Source organism: Vipera berus (genome assembly GCF_964194415.1).
Source record: "Vipera berus genome assembly, chromosome: 6".
In the NCBI taxonomy this organism is placed as follows: Eukaryota; Metazoa; Chordata; class Lepidosauria; order Squamata; family Viperidae; genus Vipera; species Vipera berus.
In genome coordinates, this window is record NC_138208.1 from 36,125,572 (window position 1) to 36,142,394 (window position 16,823).

The 16,823-nt window shown below is 41.9% G+C and overlaps 1 long non-coding RNA gene across 1 annotated transcript; it reads right to left on the reverse strand.

Moving 5' to 3' along the window:
* Positions 1-220: 220 nt before the first annotated feature.
* On the reverse strand, positions 221-9,001 carry LOC308670070. Its single transcript, XR_014026933.1, has 3 exons — positions 8,861-9,001; positions 4,222-4,275; positions 221-233 (listed from the first exon to the last, which is right to left on the reverse strand). It is a non-coding gene; the product is annotated as an uncharacterized lncRNA (long non-coding RNA).
* Positions 9,002-16,823: the final 7,822 nt, after the last annotated feature.

The following is a 16,823-nucleotide window of genomic DNA, read 5'->3' on the forward strand; positions in this document are numbered from 1 at the left end:
AGACAGCAGAGAACCATTTTTCATTCCCTTTTCAGTACTATCTAAAAAATGGTATAACAGATCACGAGGGTATTTTAGAAGGTATCTGTAGCAGCCTGGCACATTCAGCTGCAACCCAGGAAGTCTGAACTCGCACATCTGAAGCCCATCATCAGCAAGCCTTTTGTGTGATACCACTTCCCGATTTCATTAGTGGGATATTGGATACTGTAACCAACCACTGGGAGAATAACCTTGGGAAAGAAAAAGATAATATCAGTGTATGTTTTCTATGGGAGGGGGTGAAACTCAGCATGTAAAATTCTATATATCAGAACAAAAGAAAATAGCAAATCTGAAGCTCAGAAAGGAAATAAACAAGGAGCAGGAAGAGGGGTTGATTCATTCAGTGCTTTTCTCTGAATGGGTCTGATATTTAGACTAATTTTTTTAAAAAACACCAGCATGTTTTTCAACAATCTATTATACTGACAGAATTATTCCATGAAACTAAAACCCAGGGGACTTCCAGGTGGCGCTTCAGCGGTGAGGACGGTCGGATTCGACCGCCGGCCCTTCGATCCTGTTGAAGCGGCAGAATAGCTGACGATCAGCTGTTCCGCCGCTCAAAAACCCTTCTCCTCGGGCAAAGAGGGGAGGGGGAGCTTCCAGGTAGGGGTAGAGCTCCCCTAGAGCCCCAGAACATTTGTTCTGGGGCATGAAGGGTGAGAGCCACCCCGAAGCCTGGAAATGCTCCGGACGAAGGACTCTTCTGCTTTAGCAGAACAAGACGCTGAATCCACTCCTGCCGGATCTGATTGACATCTTGAGTGTCGGTAGCAGCAGAGCTGATGCAGGAGCAATATAAATATCAAGTACAAAGCTTTAACTCTGAAACTCAAACTCTCTTCCTGCTCCAACGATCATTTTGAAAGAAGGGGAAGATGGCGCCTGACTGATTTTTTTTTCTTTTTAACAAGAAGCGAAAGTGTTTTCCTTCAAAGTAAAATGACTGTTTGAACTGAGTTGGAATATGTAAAATGGATTTTTAAACCTTAAAAGAGCTACTTATAATTTGGAGGTGCTAAAAAGTTATTTTTAAAATTTGGTTATTTCACAGTTTAACTACAAAGTAATAAGTGAAAGTGTGTATTGAAAGTCATTAGTTGCCAAGATGGCTCCCAAACCGCATAGACCCGTTTTTAAAGTGCAGAGGCATTGTTTGTTCAGCAATTTGGAACGCAGTCTTTGAAGTTACCTCCCGAAGCTGCTGCATCTGTATTGACTTTAAAAGATTTACAATATGCTCTAAACGATGCCTTAAAAATTTAGTCTGAAAAAATATTTGAGAAGGTGGCAGAATTTATTGGAAAGGAGAGCAAGAAAATAAGGGAGGATACTTTGATGGCACTTCAAGTGTTTTCAGGCTGTATTGAGAATCTGGATGAATGTGTGGAAGAAATGAAACAAAATAATCTGATGCTGGAGGCTAAAATGGGTGGAGAATAAAATGGAAAAACTTGGAAGATGAAATGATGATGATGCAATATAGAGATATGGAATTCGCCCTGAGGATCAGGGGTTTGAAAGAAAATCTGCAGGAGAATCTGGAAGAGATGTTGGTGGATGCCCTGGTGCCTATTTTGGGGTTTCAACTTGAGGATTTTTTTGGGAAGATAGATAAAGTATTTCGTGTTAATTCTTGGATTGCTAAACAAAGGAAACTGCCAAGGGATGTGGTTGTGTATTTTACAAAGAGAAAGATTAGAAATGAGATCATTCAAATCTCTTATAATAAAAGACTTAAAGTGGCCAATCAGCAGGTTTTAATTCTGAAAGAGATTCCTCCAAGAATTTTGAGAAAAGGGAAAGATTTTTTTCTTCCTGACAGATGAATTAAAGAAACAACAGCTTCGGTTTAGGTGGGAGATACCAGTGGGGATTGTGGTGAATTATTCTGGAGAAAGATATTGTCTTAATACAGTAGAGAAGGCACGTGATTTTTATTCTAATGTGTTGAAAGCAGGCTTACCGTCATCCTCAGAAGAAAAAAAGGAAAGGAAGGAGAGCGACAGTTACAAGAAATAGCTTCGGAGGCTGTGCAATCCTTGGCTTTATTTAAAGATCTTAAGATTCAAAGAATGACACGGGCTGCATTTAGATTTAAGGAATAATAATAATAATAACAGTAGAGATTAATGGAGGACTTTGATAGAAATAAGATTTAGAAATGGAACTTGTTAAAGTTTGTAGGATAATTAAGATCTAATAATGGTGGATATTTGGGGATGGTATTTACAGTAGATCTTAAAAATTATTTATTTATTTATTTATTTTATTACATTTATATACCGCCCTTTCCCGAAGGACTCAGGGCGGTTTACAGGGTGATTAAAAAACCAAAATATAAAAGTTAAAAACAAATTTTTAAAAAAATTATATGTGTCCCTGCCTAAATAAAACCCCAGTTAAAATAAGATTAATCCTCAGCCTGGGCCAGAGAGCTCGAAGAGCCAGGTCTTCAGGCCCCGGCGGAATGAACGGAGGTCGGGGGCAGTCCTCAGCTCCACTGGCAGCTGGTTCCAAAGGGCAGGCGCCCCCACTGAGAAGGCCCTATCCCTGGGTGTTACCCGCCGGCAATCTCTTACCGGTGGCACCCTGAGAAGACCCTCCCTGTGGGAGCGCACTGGATGAAGGAAACTTGATGCCGGCAGCAGGTGTTCCCTCAGATATCCCGGACCCAAGCCATTTAGGGCTTTATAGGTCATCACCAGCACCTTGAATCTCACCTGGAGGGCAACCGGAAGCCAATGCAGCTCACGGAGTAGAGGTGTTACATGGGAGTATCGGGAAACCACCATCACAACTCGCGCGGCCGCATTCTGCACCAGCTGAAGCCTCCGAGTGGTCTTCAAGGGCAGCCCCATGTAGAGAGCGTTGCAGTAGTCTAAACGGGAGGTCACGAGCGCATGAGTGACTGTGCGTAGGGCATCTCGGTCCAGATAGGGTCGCAACTGGCGCACCAGGCGAACCTGGGCAAAAGCCCCCCTGGTCACGGCTCCTATATGGTCTTCAAAATTGAGTCGTGAATCCAGGAGGACGCCCAAGTTGCGAGCCCTATCAACGGGGGGGTAACACCTCACCCCCCCATCGTTAGACATGGAATAGTCTGGTTGACCCGAGATGCCGATATGCACAGCCACTCAGTCTTGGCGGGATTGTGACGAAGCCTGTTTCTCCCCATCCAGACCTGGACCGCCTCCAGGCACCGGGACATGACGGCAAGGGCATCGCTGGGTTGGTTCGGGGTGGAAAGAAAAAGTTGGGTATCATCAGCGTACTGATGATACCCCACCCCGAAACCACAAATGATCTCACCCAGCGGCTTCATATAGATGTTGAACAGGAGGGGCGAGAGAACCGACCCCTGAGGAACTCCACAAATGAGAGGCCTCGGGGCGGATCTCTGCCCTCCCGTCAACACTGACTGCGAACGGCCCAGGAGATAGGAGGAGAACCACCGTAAAACGGTGCCTCCCACTCCCAAACCCCTGAGACGCCGCAGTAGGATACCATGGTCGATGGTATCAAAAGCCGCTGAGAGATCTAATAGGACCAGGACAGAGGAACAACCCCTGTCCCGAGCCCACCATACATAGTATGTATGTATTTAAATTGTTAGTCTAAATGTTGAAGATGTGGTTGTGATGATGCAATGTATTATGTATGGTTGAATTGTAAAAGATTACAATTTTAAAAGTTAAAGTAATTTAGTGGAATATGTAAGATCTTTAAGTAAAAGATATTTATAACTAATAATTATAGTAGAATTTTTGGTACTGTTATATTGGAAGAAGGCTGATTTGTTTATTACAAAGAATGGATTTTGAAAGTTTTGAATTAGATAGAAATGGTAGAATTTGGAATATGTGAAGAATATTTGTGATGGAGATATATTATGATGTTTAAGGAGAGTTAAAGCGCGACTGGATTTAAAGTGTAATTATAGTTAGTTAGTATATTTTAGATTAGGATTGTGAAAATAATACCCTGTATTCTGCTTTGGGAAGTCCGGGGGGGCTGGGGGAGGTAGGGGTATTGGGTGGGTTAGGGTATGGGTTAGGGGTAGGGGGGATGGGGTTTATGTTCAAAAATGTACTTTAAAACTTTTTAATAAAAAAAGAATCTAAAACCCAGTATTAATTCAAAGCAATACAGTTTGATTATTTCAAGGAAACTTACTTGGTTTATTGTATATTTATTGTCCATTTCTTCTACAGCTGTTACCACATGGACCTATGGCATAAAAAGAAATTTATATATATTTGGGGGGGGGCTTGCTAACAAAGAATAAAGGGAGACCGATATGATCATTTCAAACTTATTTGTTCTCATCAGTCAGCCATACCCTTCTGAGATTCGAAACTGGGCTGACTGCATCTTAAGCAGTTGTTTTAACCCTTAGGCCACAGGCTCTCTCTCTCTTTTTGTTAGCTGAGAAGCAAGGGAGATATGTGTTAAATGTTAATCAAGTATTTCTCACAGAAAAGTATTGCAGGAACACATGTTTTGCTATACACAGGTTTATTCCCTTTGTGTGTATTGGAACACAACAAAAAAGGGAGGAAAAAAAGCAAATTGGACATAATGTCAAACAAAACTCTAAAAATGGGCTGGACAAAATTATTGGCACCCTTTCAAAATTGTGGGTAAACAAGATTGTTTCAAGCATGTGATGCTCCTTTAAACTCACCTGGCAAGTAACAGGTGTGGGCAATATAAAAATCACACCTGAAAGCAGATAAAAAGGAGAGAAGTTTACTTAGTCTTTGCATTGTGTGTCTGTGTGTGCCACGCTAAGCATGGACAACAGAAAGAGGAGAAGAGAACTGTCTGAGGACTTGAGAACCAAAATTGTGGACAAATATCAACAATCTCAAGGTTACAAGTCCATCTCCAGAGATCTAGATTTGCCTTTGTCCACAGTGCGCAACATTATCAAGAAGTTTGCAACCCATGGCACTGTAGCGAATCTCCCTGGTCGTGGACAGAAGAGAAAAATTGATGAAAGGTTGCAATGCAGGATAGTCCGGATGGTGGATAAGCAGCCCCAAACAAGTTCCAAAGGAATGCAAGCTGTCCTGCAGGCTCAGGGAGCATCAGTGTCAGCGCAAACTATCCGTCGACATTTAAATGAAATGAAACGCTATAGCAGGAGACCCAGGAGGACCCCACTGCTGACACAGAGACAAAAAAGCAAGATTACAGTTTGCCAAAATGTACTTGAGTAAGCCAAAATCCTTCTGGGAAAACGTCTTGTGGACAGATGAGACCATGATAGAGCTTTTTGGTAAAGCACATCATTCTACTGTTTACCAAAAATGAAATGAGGCCTACAAAGAAAAGAACACAGTACCTACAGTGAAATATGGTGGAGGTTCAATGATGTTTTGGGGTTGTTTTGCTGCCTCTGGCACTGGGTGCCTTGAATTTGTGCAAGGCATCATGAAATCTGAGGATTACCAAAGGATTTTGGGTTGCACTGTAGAGCCCAATGTCAGAAAGCTGGGTTTGCGTCCGAGATCTTGGGTCTTCCAGCAGGACAATGACCTCAAACATACGTCAAAAAGCACCCAGAAATGGATGGCAAGAAAGCGCTGGAGAGTTCTGAAGTGGCCAGCAATGAGTCCAGATCTGAATCCCATTGAACACCTGTGGAGAGATCTTAAAGTTGCTGTTGGGAAAAGGTGCCCTTCCAATAAGAGAGACCTGGAGCAGTTTGCAAAGGAAGAGTGGTCCAAAATTCCAGGTGAGAGGTGTAAGAAGCTTACTGACGGTTATAGGAAGCGACTGATTTCAGTTATTTTTTCCAAAGGGTGTGCAACCAAATATTAAGTTAAGGGTGCCAATAATTTTGTCTGGCCCATTTTTGGAGTTTTGTTTGACATTATGTCCAATTTGTTTTTCCCCCTCCCTTTTTTGTTGTGTTCCAATACACACAAAGGGAATAAACCTGTGTATAGCAAAACATGTGTTCCTGCAGTACTTTTCTGTGAGAAATACTTGATTTTCTGGAAAAATTTCTGGGGTGCCAACAATTTCGGCCATGACTCTGTGTGTGTGTGTGTGTGTGTGTGTGTGTGTGTATGTATATGTATATGTGTGTGTGTGTGTGTGTGTGTGTGTGTGTGTATGTATATATATATATATATATATATATATATATATATATATATATATATATATATATATATATATATATATATATATATATATATATATATATATATATATATATGTGTGTGTGTGTGTGTGTGTGTGTGTGTGTGTGTGTGTGTGTGTGTGTGTGTGTAAATTTTAAATTGCTAACAAAGAATTAAGGGAGACTGATATGCATTTCAAACTTATTAGTTTTCATCAGTCAGCCATACCCTTCTGAGATTCGAACCTGGGCTGATTGCACATTAGGCAGTTGTTTTTACCTCTAGGCCACAGGATCTCTCTCGCTTTGTTAGCTGAGAAGCAAGGGGAGATATATGTCAAATGCTTGTTAACTATTTAGATTACCTTGCTAGGCCCCAAACATGGGACAAATCTTTATTTCCTGTGTCAGCCTAACCTGAAGGCCATCGACAGGCAGTAGTCACACCGGTGACAGCTCATATTTGTGTAAATTTTAAATTGCTAACAAAGAAGTAAAAGAGGTAAAAACAACTGCCTAATGTGCAATCAGCCCAGGTTCGAATCTCAGAAGGGTATGGCTGACTGATGAAAACTAATAAGTTTGAAATGCATATCAGTCTCCCTTAATTCTGTTAGCAATTTATCCTTTGCTTGAAGATCTTCTGCATATTCCACCAAATTTTTATCCAAAAAGCCTTGACCTTTTTACAGGTCCACCATATGTGAAAATATGTTGCATCTTCGCCACCGCACCTCCAGCATTTTGGCTGATAATTCGGATACATACTTGCAAGCTTTTTAGGATCTAAATGCCATCTATAAAACATTTTATAAAAGTTCTCTCTTAGGTTTTGAGCTTGTGTAAATTTTACGTTCCTCACCCAGATCTTTTCCCACGTGTCCATTGTAATAACTTCTTGGATGTTCTGGGCCCATTTTATCATACAATCCTTAACAAGTTCTGTTTCTGAGTCAATTTCTATCAATGCAAGATATATCCGTTTGATATGTGCTGGACCCTGATTTCTAATTTGCTTTATCAAATTTTCATCAGTCATTGCAAAACCAATTTTCTGATCTTCTTTCCACCTGGCCCGTAACTGAGTATATTGAAACCAAGTTTGAACAATCTTCTCATCTCGCAAGAGGTTGTACGGCTTCAAACACCAGACATTTCTTTCCAAGCTTAAAATCTCCTTATACGTAGTCACATCATGTTTGAAGCCAACATTTATGTTTTCTATTGCGTGCTTTGGGATTGCCCACAACGGCATCTTGTAATCTAACTTATGTCTATACTTCTTCCAAACTCTCAACAATGCCTGTCTTAAAATATGCACTTTAAACACATTATCTACCTTCTTATCATACAACAAATATGCATGCCAGCCAAATAACAAGTCATGGCCCTCAAGATTTAATAATCTCTCTTGTGTCAAATTAATCCAGTCACTTATTCCTGCTAACGCAGCAGCTTCATAATATAATTTAAGATTGGGCATTTTAAGACCTCCTCTTTCACGAGTATCCTGCATAATCTTAAATTTAACTCGTGGCCTTTTCCCTGCCCAAACAAATTTATTGATACCCCGTTGCCATTCTTCCAAATTAGAATCTTTCTTAAGAACCGGTATCATTTGAAATAAGAATAAAAATTTAGGCAGGACATTCATTTTCACTGCTGCGATTCTTCCCAGCAAAGACAATTGCAATTTTTCCCAACTCTCCATTTCTTTTTGAATTTTTCCCCATAATTTTTCATAGTTATTTTTATATAACTTAGTATTAGAGGGTGACAAAAACACCCCCAAATATTTGACCCTTTTAGCAATCTCAAATCCAGTTAATCCTTCTAAAAGAGCCTTTTGCGATACTGTCATATTTTTGGCCAGAATTTTAGTTTTTTGTGCATTAACTTTAAATCCAGAAACCCTCCCATATTGCATTATTATCTCCATCAGGTCCACAACAGAGTTTTCTGGATGGGTCACTGTAACAACCAGATCATCTGCAAACGCCCTCAATCTATAATCCTGATCTCTAATTTGTATACCCTTAATTCTTTCCGAATTCCGTATTTTAACTAGTAATATCTCCAATGTTAACACAAATAGTAAAGGCGATAACGGACACCCTTGCCTTGTGCCCTTCTCAATATTACATGCTTCAGTCAAACTATTGTTAACTATTATTCGGGCAGTTTGTTTTTGATATAATGCCCTAATTGGTTGCAAAAATTTATCCCCAAAATTCATTTTATCTAAAACTTTCATCAAAAATTGCCAATTCAACTGATCAAAAGCTTTTTCAGCATCTAAAAAAATTAGCGCCGCAGAAATCTGGTTGTTCCTTTCCAAAAACTCTAACACATCAACTATATGCCTCACATTATTTTTCATTTGCCTACCACTAATAAACCCGGTTTGATCCCCATGAATCACCTGTTGCAGAACCCTCATCAATCTATTAGCCAACACCTTAGCAAATATCTTATAATCTGTATTTAAAAGTGATATCGGTCTATAGTTTTTTACTTGAGTAGCATCTTGATCTTCCTTCGGAATCAAAGAGATAAAAGCAGTTCTCCAAGATGGAGGCACCTTTCCCCCACTCTGAATTGTCTGAAACAGTTCCTTTAACGGCTTTGTCAACTCCATTTGTAAATTTTTGTAGTAAACCACAGTCAAACCATCCGTACCTGGCGCCTTATCCATCTTCAATTCCTTAATTGCTATAAAAATTTCTTCTTCTGTTATCAATTGATTAATCTCCTCTTTTTGTGCTTGCGTAAGAACCGGGATGCTAGCATTCTCCAAATATACATCAATGTCTTTTTCATTAATCTTCTCCTTAGCATATAATTTAGAATAAAAATCCACAAAGGCTTCCTTAATAAGATCCTGTTGAAACACAACCTTTCCCTTATGTTCAATTTTATCTATATTAGAAGCCCTTTGCTTTTTCCTTAGTCTGTAAGCTAGCCATCTGCCTGGCTTGTTAGCATTGCAAAAAGTATTATGCCTGGCAAACCGCAAGTTGGTTGCCACTTGATCAGCCATCAATTTATCAAATTGTCCTCTTAATAGCTTAATAACCTCCTTAGTCTTCACATCCAATGGGTTCAAAATTAAGGCCTTTTCTTTTTCCCTAATTTCATTCTCCAATTCTTTCCTTCTGGCTTCCAAAGTACGTCTGTATTTATTATTCATATATATCAACACCCCTCTCATGTAGGCCTTGCTAGCATCCCAAACCATGTCCATAGAGGTACCCTTATTCATATTAATTTCAAAAAAATCCTTCATCCGCTGTTTACATTCTTCCACATTTCTCTGATTTCTAAACAAATTCTCATTTACGCGCCACGAGCGCCTATCCCTATTGTCCTTATTAATCTCTAACCAAACTGGACTATGGTCCGAAATAGTTCTTGCACAGATCTTTACCTTCTTAATCCTAGAAAAAAAAATCATTAGTCAGCAAAATAAAATCAATCCTGGAAAAAGATTGATGTCTGTCAGAAAAAAAAGTATAATCCTTTTCATATAAGTGAGTGTCACGCCAGATATCTCGCAGTTCCAAATCATCCTTCATTTCAAAAAAAGATTTAGGCAATCTGGCATGACTCGGAACACGCTTAAAAGAACCCGCCTTATCCATCTGTGCATCCAAAACACCATTCCAGTCCCCCATAAAAATAAACGATTTGTAATCCAATTGAGTAAGCTTTGTATGAAGTGAACTAAAAAAATCCGCTTGTTGTTGATTAGGAGCATACAGTCCAACTAAAAGCGTTTTTTTACCTTCTAACAACAAATCTATCATAACATATCTTCCTTGCTTATCTGCTTCAATTAATTCCGCTGTTAGAGTACTTTTAACGTAGACAACCACTCCATTTTTCTTATTCATCGCAGAAGCAACAAATTGCGTGCCCAACCTTGAGTTCGATAAATACTTTTGGTCCATAACCCTAATATGCGTTTCTTGCAAACATATAACATCAATCTTAAATTGTTTTAAATATTGAAAAACTTTCTTTCTCTTCTGTGGTGAGTTTAATCCATTAACATTCCAAGTTAGAAATTTAGTCACCATGCGTGGCACCCCGAAGCTTTTGGAGCACGTCTTCAATAGCCCCTGTATTTTCTTTGGGCCGCGCTCCTCCCACAGCTTCACTATAAGTACGCTTTGAAAGTTCCATAAACTTCTGCTGGTCTTGCTCTTGTACTTGTCTTGCTCGTTTTAAAGCGGCACGCGTCAACCTCTGCTCTCCAGCAACAGCCAATGAAGCTATAATTTGATCCCCTCCAGCACCATTCTCCTCTGTCTGTCCACCTTCAGCCTCTTGAGGTTTCCCCTCTCCAGATCCCTTTGCAGCTTCCAAGAGTGATAGAGGGGTTGCTTTTAAAACATTGCTGTAGAAGTCACACGCCTGAGTCACAGTAACCAGACGATATCTTTTACCTTCGTGCATCACCACCAATCCGACTGGAATCTCCCATCTGAACTTAATATCACGTTGCTTAAGTTCCTGTACAAGAAATGCAAAATCTTTCCTTCTCCTTAAAATCTTTGGAGGAATCTATTTTAGAACCAGAACTTCTTGCTCAGCAACCACAACTTTAGTATCATAAGCAGCTTGAATAACTTCATCTCTAGTTGCTCTCTTTGTAAAATAGACCACCACATCTCTAGGTAGCTTCCTCTGCCTTGCAATCCATGAATTTACACGAAAAACTTTATCCATACATCCCTCTATCTCAGATGCTGGCTGGCCCAATACTGCTTAAGTATTTCTCTCTAAGACTCTATATAAGTGTCTCTGTTCTGCTGATCTGGCTTCTGTGATGTTGCAATGGGATTCTGCTTTTCTGAAAAGTGCTGTGACACAGCTTTGTTTAGGGCATTTGGGGTAGTTGCTGTGGAGGTTAATGATTTGTTCTCTGTGTGTTGCCTTTCTGTATACGGATGTTAGAAGTTAGCCACTGGTGTTTCTGGTTACAAGGACATCCAGGAATGGCAGGTCATTTTTGTTCTCAGTTTCTATTGTGAACCAGATGTCTGTGAAGATGTTGATTTTTTTGGTAGGTTTGGTCAATTTGGTTGCACTTGATTATTACAAAGGTGTCATCCATGTAATGTACCTATTGCTTGGGGTTTATTTGTGGGAAGACAATTTTTTCGATTTTTTGCATGATAACTTGCAAACAGGCCAGATATGGGGGATCCCATAGGTGATCCTTTCAGTTGTTCATGGTTTTCTGTTGTGAATGGATGTGTCTTGTGTAGAAGTTCTCTGATTAGGGTTCAGGAATTGGTGCGTCTGAAGATGTTTGTGTCCTGTAGGAGTTGTTTGGCTTTTTGTATGTAGTCAGCCATGTCTAGTATGACTGTCATTCGTCCTTTGTCAGCTGGTAGGATGACGATGTTGCTGATGTTGCTTTTAATGATTTTTATAGCATTATTACTGTGAGCTGCCTAGAGTTGTCTTAAAATGGACAGCCATACAAATCTTTTTAAATAAATAATTTTTAAAAATGGGAATGTGGTTTGTAGATTATGTTTCACATATTGCATAGCTTCTGTATAATCCTTTACATTTTCTTTTATGTATCTATAAATAGAAACAATTTGTATCCTATCCTGATTTTCATACAGTGTGATTTTTAAATAAAGATTTCTCTGTTCATAATGAACTAGCTTGGAATAATGGCAAATATCCAGTAGTGTACTTCTTAAAATTTTTGGACTATAATTTCTATAATCAGAAAGTAAATAACCTGGATATAATGGAAATAATAGCCCCAGTGATTTATAGGACACCAAATGACCAATTCCTGTTGTAAAAAAGTTTGTGCAAAGATTACCTCAGTCTCAGAATTTTAATGCAATTTATAGACCATATAAAAGATATTTCAAATATTAGTGTTGTGTATGTAAATAGTTGCAAACTAGGGAATTTGCAGACTGCACCGTAGCTAGGTTTGAGCGGGAGATTCAGCTGCAATCATTGGCTGCGAATAGCAAGAAGCGGGAGAATAAACGCCTCTAATTGGTTACAGTTCAAACAGTTCCACTATAAAAGGTTGCAACACTTGACAGTTGCCAGTTGACATTTGTGTATTCAATAAACTCGTTCATTGCAAAAAAACCACTCTGAGTCCTCGTCTATCAGAACAAAACAATTGGCGACGAAGGTGGGATAGACAGAAGACCAGAGAATCGGAGAATTGTTGCGCAAAGGTGGCAAATTCGAAAACGAGTCACAGTCAACCAGCGGCCGCGGTGAAATAGAAAAATTCTCCGAATGGCGCAAATAGGGTCCTTGAAGGAATTCGACCCAAACTTCCCCGAGGATTGGGAAGAGTACATCGGTCAAGTGGAAGGGTTCCTGCTAGTGAACGGAATCACTGATGACAGAAAAAAGGCGGCAGCATTATTGACAATTTGCGGCACACCGGTCTACAGAATCGCCGTCGGACTGTGTCAACCGCAACCAGTCTCTAGCGTGCCTTATGCCGACCTTTTAGCCAAACTAAAGGTCCACTTTACACCTAGGAGATCTGAGCTCTTTTGGCGCCGCATCTTTGAGAAAAGGAACCAGAGACCGGGTGAATCCATTCAAAAATTTGTCGCTGCCGTCAGGGAAGCCGCAGTACGATGTAAATACGATAACTTAGAAATAAGAATTCGGGACCGAGTCGTACTGGGCTTGCGTGATGAGCAGCTACAAAACAGAATAATCGCCAAACCCACCGGCGATCTGCAGGAGGTGATAGACGAACTCTTAACGTACGAGTCTACCGGGTATCGCGACCCCCCCCGCAGTAGCATGGCAGCGGCGTCCGAGATCAACCAAGAGGGCTATGTGGACTGTGGGGAGGTGGACCAGCAGTGGGAAGACGACATCGCCGAGGTCTCAAGACGATTCGGGAAATTGGCGCCAAGACCGCCCAGAAGTGAGGGGCCCGATCCTAACCGCCGACAACAACCCGCAACTCCGCAAAGACAAGCGACCGGGGCACAACGACCATGGAGGGACACCGCAACCAGACCGAGAGACAACGACAGCCAAAACCGGTGCGGCAGCTGCGGAGGCAACCATCCCCGTGCATCTTGCCGATTCCGAAATGCAAAGTGCAGGGCGTGTGGGAAGACTGGCCACATCCAGGCCATCTGTAGGAGCCGCGCTCGTGACAACCGCCTGCACGAAGTCGATGTGTGGCCCGAAGGTAAGGTAACCCCTTACTTTAGTGGCAAAGAGACCCCTAGACCCCGGGTTAAAATTCCAAATCTAGGGGAGGTGGCGCGCGTCAATCGCAGGTGGAAAGGGAAAAACAGCAATTTTCCAGAAGGAAAATTAAAAATCATAGTCCATCTGCAAGGGGTTCCTTGCAGAATGGAAATAGATTCAGGGGCTTCAGTGTCAATAATCTCCAGTGAAACCCTTGAGAGGATTGAACAATTAAGTGGAAGGAAAATTCCACTTAGTTCAACAAAAATTCAGTTAACAGACTTTCAAAAAAGCCCAATAAAAATAAAAGGGAAGGTTAGCCTTAGAGTAAAATTTAAGGGATTTAAGGGGGTCTTAGATTTAATAGTTACCGAAGGGCATAGGACTAGTCTAATTGGCCTTAACTGGTTCCCGGCCCTGGGCATTTGGGTCGGGGGAATAAATTCAGTAATTAAAAATAAGACCCTCGAATCAGTCTGCAATGAATTTGCAGACGTATTCGATGGGTCTCTCGGTAAATACAAAGGGCCCCCGATTAAATTTAACCTAGACCCTTCAGTGAAACCTATCAGGCTTAAGGCCCGAAGGGTGCCTTTCGCCCTGAAGGAAAAAATCGAGGCCGAGCTCGACAGGCTAGTAGGCCAAGGAGTCTTAGAACCTGTTGAGGGTGGCCTATGGGAAACGCCGATTGTCACACCCCTCAAACCTAATGGGGATGTGAGAATCTGCGCTGACTATAAGGCCACCCTGAACATTGGAATGAAAAAGCATGCTTACCCGGTCCCGACGGTGAAGCAGGTCCTCGCGACGATCCAGGACGGCGCCATGTTTGCCAAGTTAGACTTGGCGCATGCGTACTTACAATTGACTGTTTCTGAAGAGGCTGCAGAAGCACAGACGATTGTTACCCACAAGGGGGCGTTCCGGGTCCACAGACTGCAATTTGGTATTGCAGCTGCTCCAGGCATCTTCCAAGAAGTGATGGAGAGGACCTTAAAGGGCATACCAGGTGTATGCCCTTACTTTGATGATGTCCTGATAGCTGGAAAAGATGAGGAAATGTTAGTAGAGCGGCTAGAACAGGTACTGGGCAGATTTAGGGGGGCTGGATTGAAATTAAAAAAGGAAAAATGTTCCATTGGGGTTAAGTCCACTGATTTTTTGGGATTCAGGATAGACAAGAATGGAATCCATCCTACCCCTGACAAAATTAAGGCAATTAAATGGGCTCCTGAGCCAAGAAACAAGGCTGAACTACAAGCCTTCCTTGGCTTGGTAAACTTTTACCATACGTTTGTACCTCACAAGGCTGCCATTGCAGAACCCCTCCACAGACTCTTAGATAAGAAGGCCCCTTGGCAGTGGCAGAATAAACATAGAGTTAGTTTTCAAACGTTAAAAGACATTCTTTCCAGCCAATCAACTGTAACCCACTTTATAGAAAATAAACCTATTTACCTAGCGTGTGATGCTTCACCTTATGGTGTGGGGGCTGTGATCAGCCATTTAGACAACCAAGGGATACAAAGACCAATCGCATATTACTCCCGGACACTAACCAAAGCCGAGAGGAACTATGCGCAGATTGACAGGGAAGCATTGGCAATTGTGGCGGGAGTAAAGAAGTTCCATGACTACCTTTACGGTAGGAACTTTACCATACTGACTGACCACAAACCCCTGTTGGGACTGTTTACCACGGATAAACAGACTCCCCAAATCATGTCACCCCGAATGCTGAGGTGGTCCATTTTCCTCTCAGCATATTCATTTTCTCTCCAATACAGACCGGGCAAGGATATGGGACATGCTGACGCCCTGAGCAGGCTGCCCTTGAACATCACTGAGGATGACCCTGCCCCTGTGGGACAAATAATGTCTCTACAGGACATCCCTGACTGGCCTTTAACAGCTAAAGATATAGCTGTGGCAACAAACTCTGATCCAACTTTAAAGAGAATAATGGCCTGGGTTCTAAGCGGGTGGCCAAATGCAAATCCGGATGCCAAGTACATCCCATATTTCAGAAGGAAAGATGAACTGTCAGTTCATTTGGGATGTTTACTGTGGGGAAATCGTGTGGTTATTCCTGAAATCCACAGGCCAGCCATTCTATTAGAATTACATGAAGGCCACCCAGGAATAGTACGCATGAAGGCGTTGGCTAGGAGTCACTTGTGGTGGCCAGGTCTGGACAACAACATTGAGGAATGCGTTGCCAATTGCCACCTGTGCCAACGCTCTAGGCCAGAACAACAACACATTCGTACGCATAAATGGGAGTTAGCTAGAAATCCTTGGTCCAGGATTCATATTGATTTCGCTGGACTATTCCAGGGGGTAACATTTCTGGTGGTTGTTGACAGCTTCTCTAGATGGCTAGAGGTAGTACCAGTCAGCTCTACGACTTCGGGTAGAACAATACAGGTATTAAGGGGCCTCTTTGCCACTCACGGGTTACCAGACGTAATCGTGTCAGATAACGGGCCACAATTCACCTCTGTTGAATTCCAGGATTTCCTCAAGGCCAACTCGATTAAGCACAAGACATCAGCACCCTTCCACCCATCCACCAACGGCTTGGCTGAACGTAATGTGAGGACCACGAAAGACGCTTTAAAAAGGATCATCCGAGGTGACTGGCCTCAAAGACTGGCCGAGTTCTTGCTGACCCAACACACGACCCCATGTACTGCCACGGGCAAAAGTCCAGCTGAAATGAGGTGGGGAAGAAGACTAACCACCAAATTGGACAGATTACACCCTGACAGACTTCCACCAAGTGCTGAACTGGACATACCTAGTAGAACATTTAAAGTGGGGGATTTAATCTGGGCTAGAAACTATGCACAAGGGGACAAATGGATCCCAGGGGTGGTTACTGAAATTTTAGGTCCCCTGTCTTATACTATTGAGGGGGAAGGGAATAGGATCAGCAAGAGACACATAGACCAGTTGAGGAAGCGAACTAGTGGGTGCGTACCTGAAGAAGGGGAGCAAAGCACATTTGTGGGGAACAGTACATCCTGGTTCAGTGATAACAACCTGCCAGATAGTGGGGTTGCAGAATTGCATAACAACTCAGTCCCTGGTAACCAACAACAGCAAGCTAGTCAGTACGATTGGGAAATACCCCTGCGGAGTAGGCCAGGATCAGATGATCTTCAAACACAAACAAATCCACAAAACAGCAATAGGGAAGCATCAGAGCCAGTTAACCAAGAGCCCAGGTCCAACAGAGACAATCAGCTAAGCAGACAATCTGGTAAGGGTGCCCCTAGCAGCCAGGGCAATAGATACCCTTCTAGAATCCATAGGCCACCTAAATACTTGAAGGATTTTGTTCATAAATAACAACAACTGGGGGGTAAGGGGTGTTGTGTATGTAAATAGTTGCAAACTAGGGAATTTGCAGACTGCACCG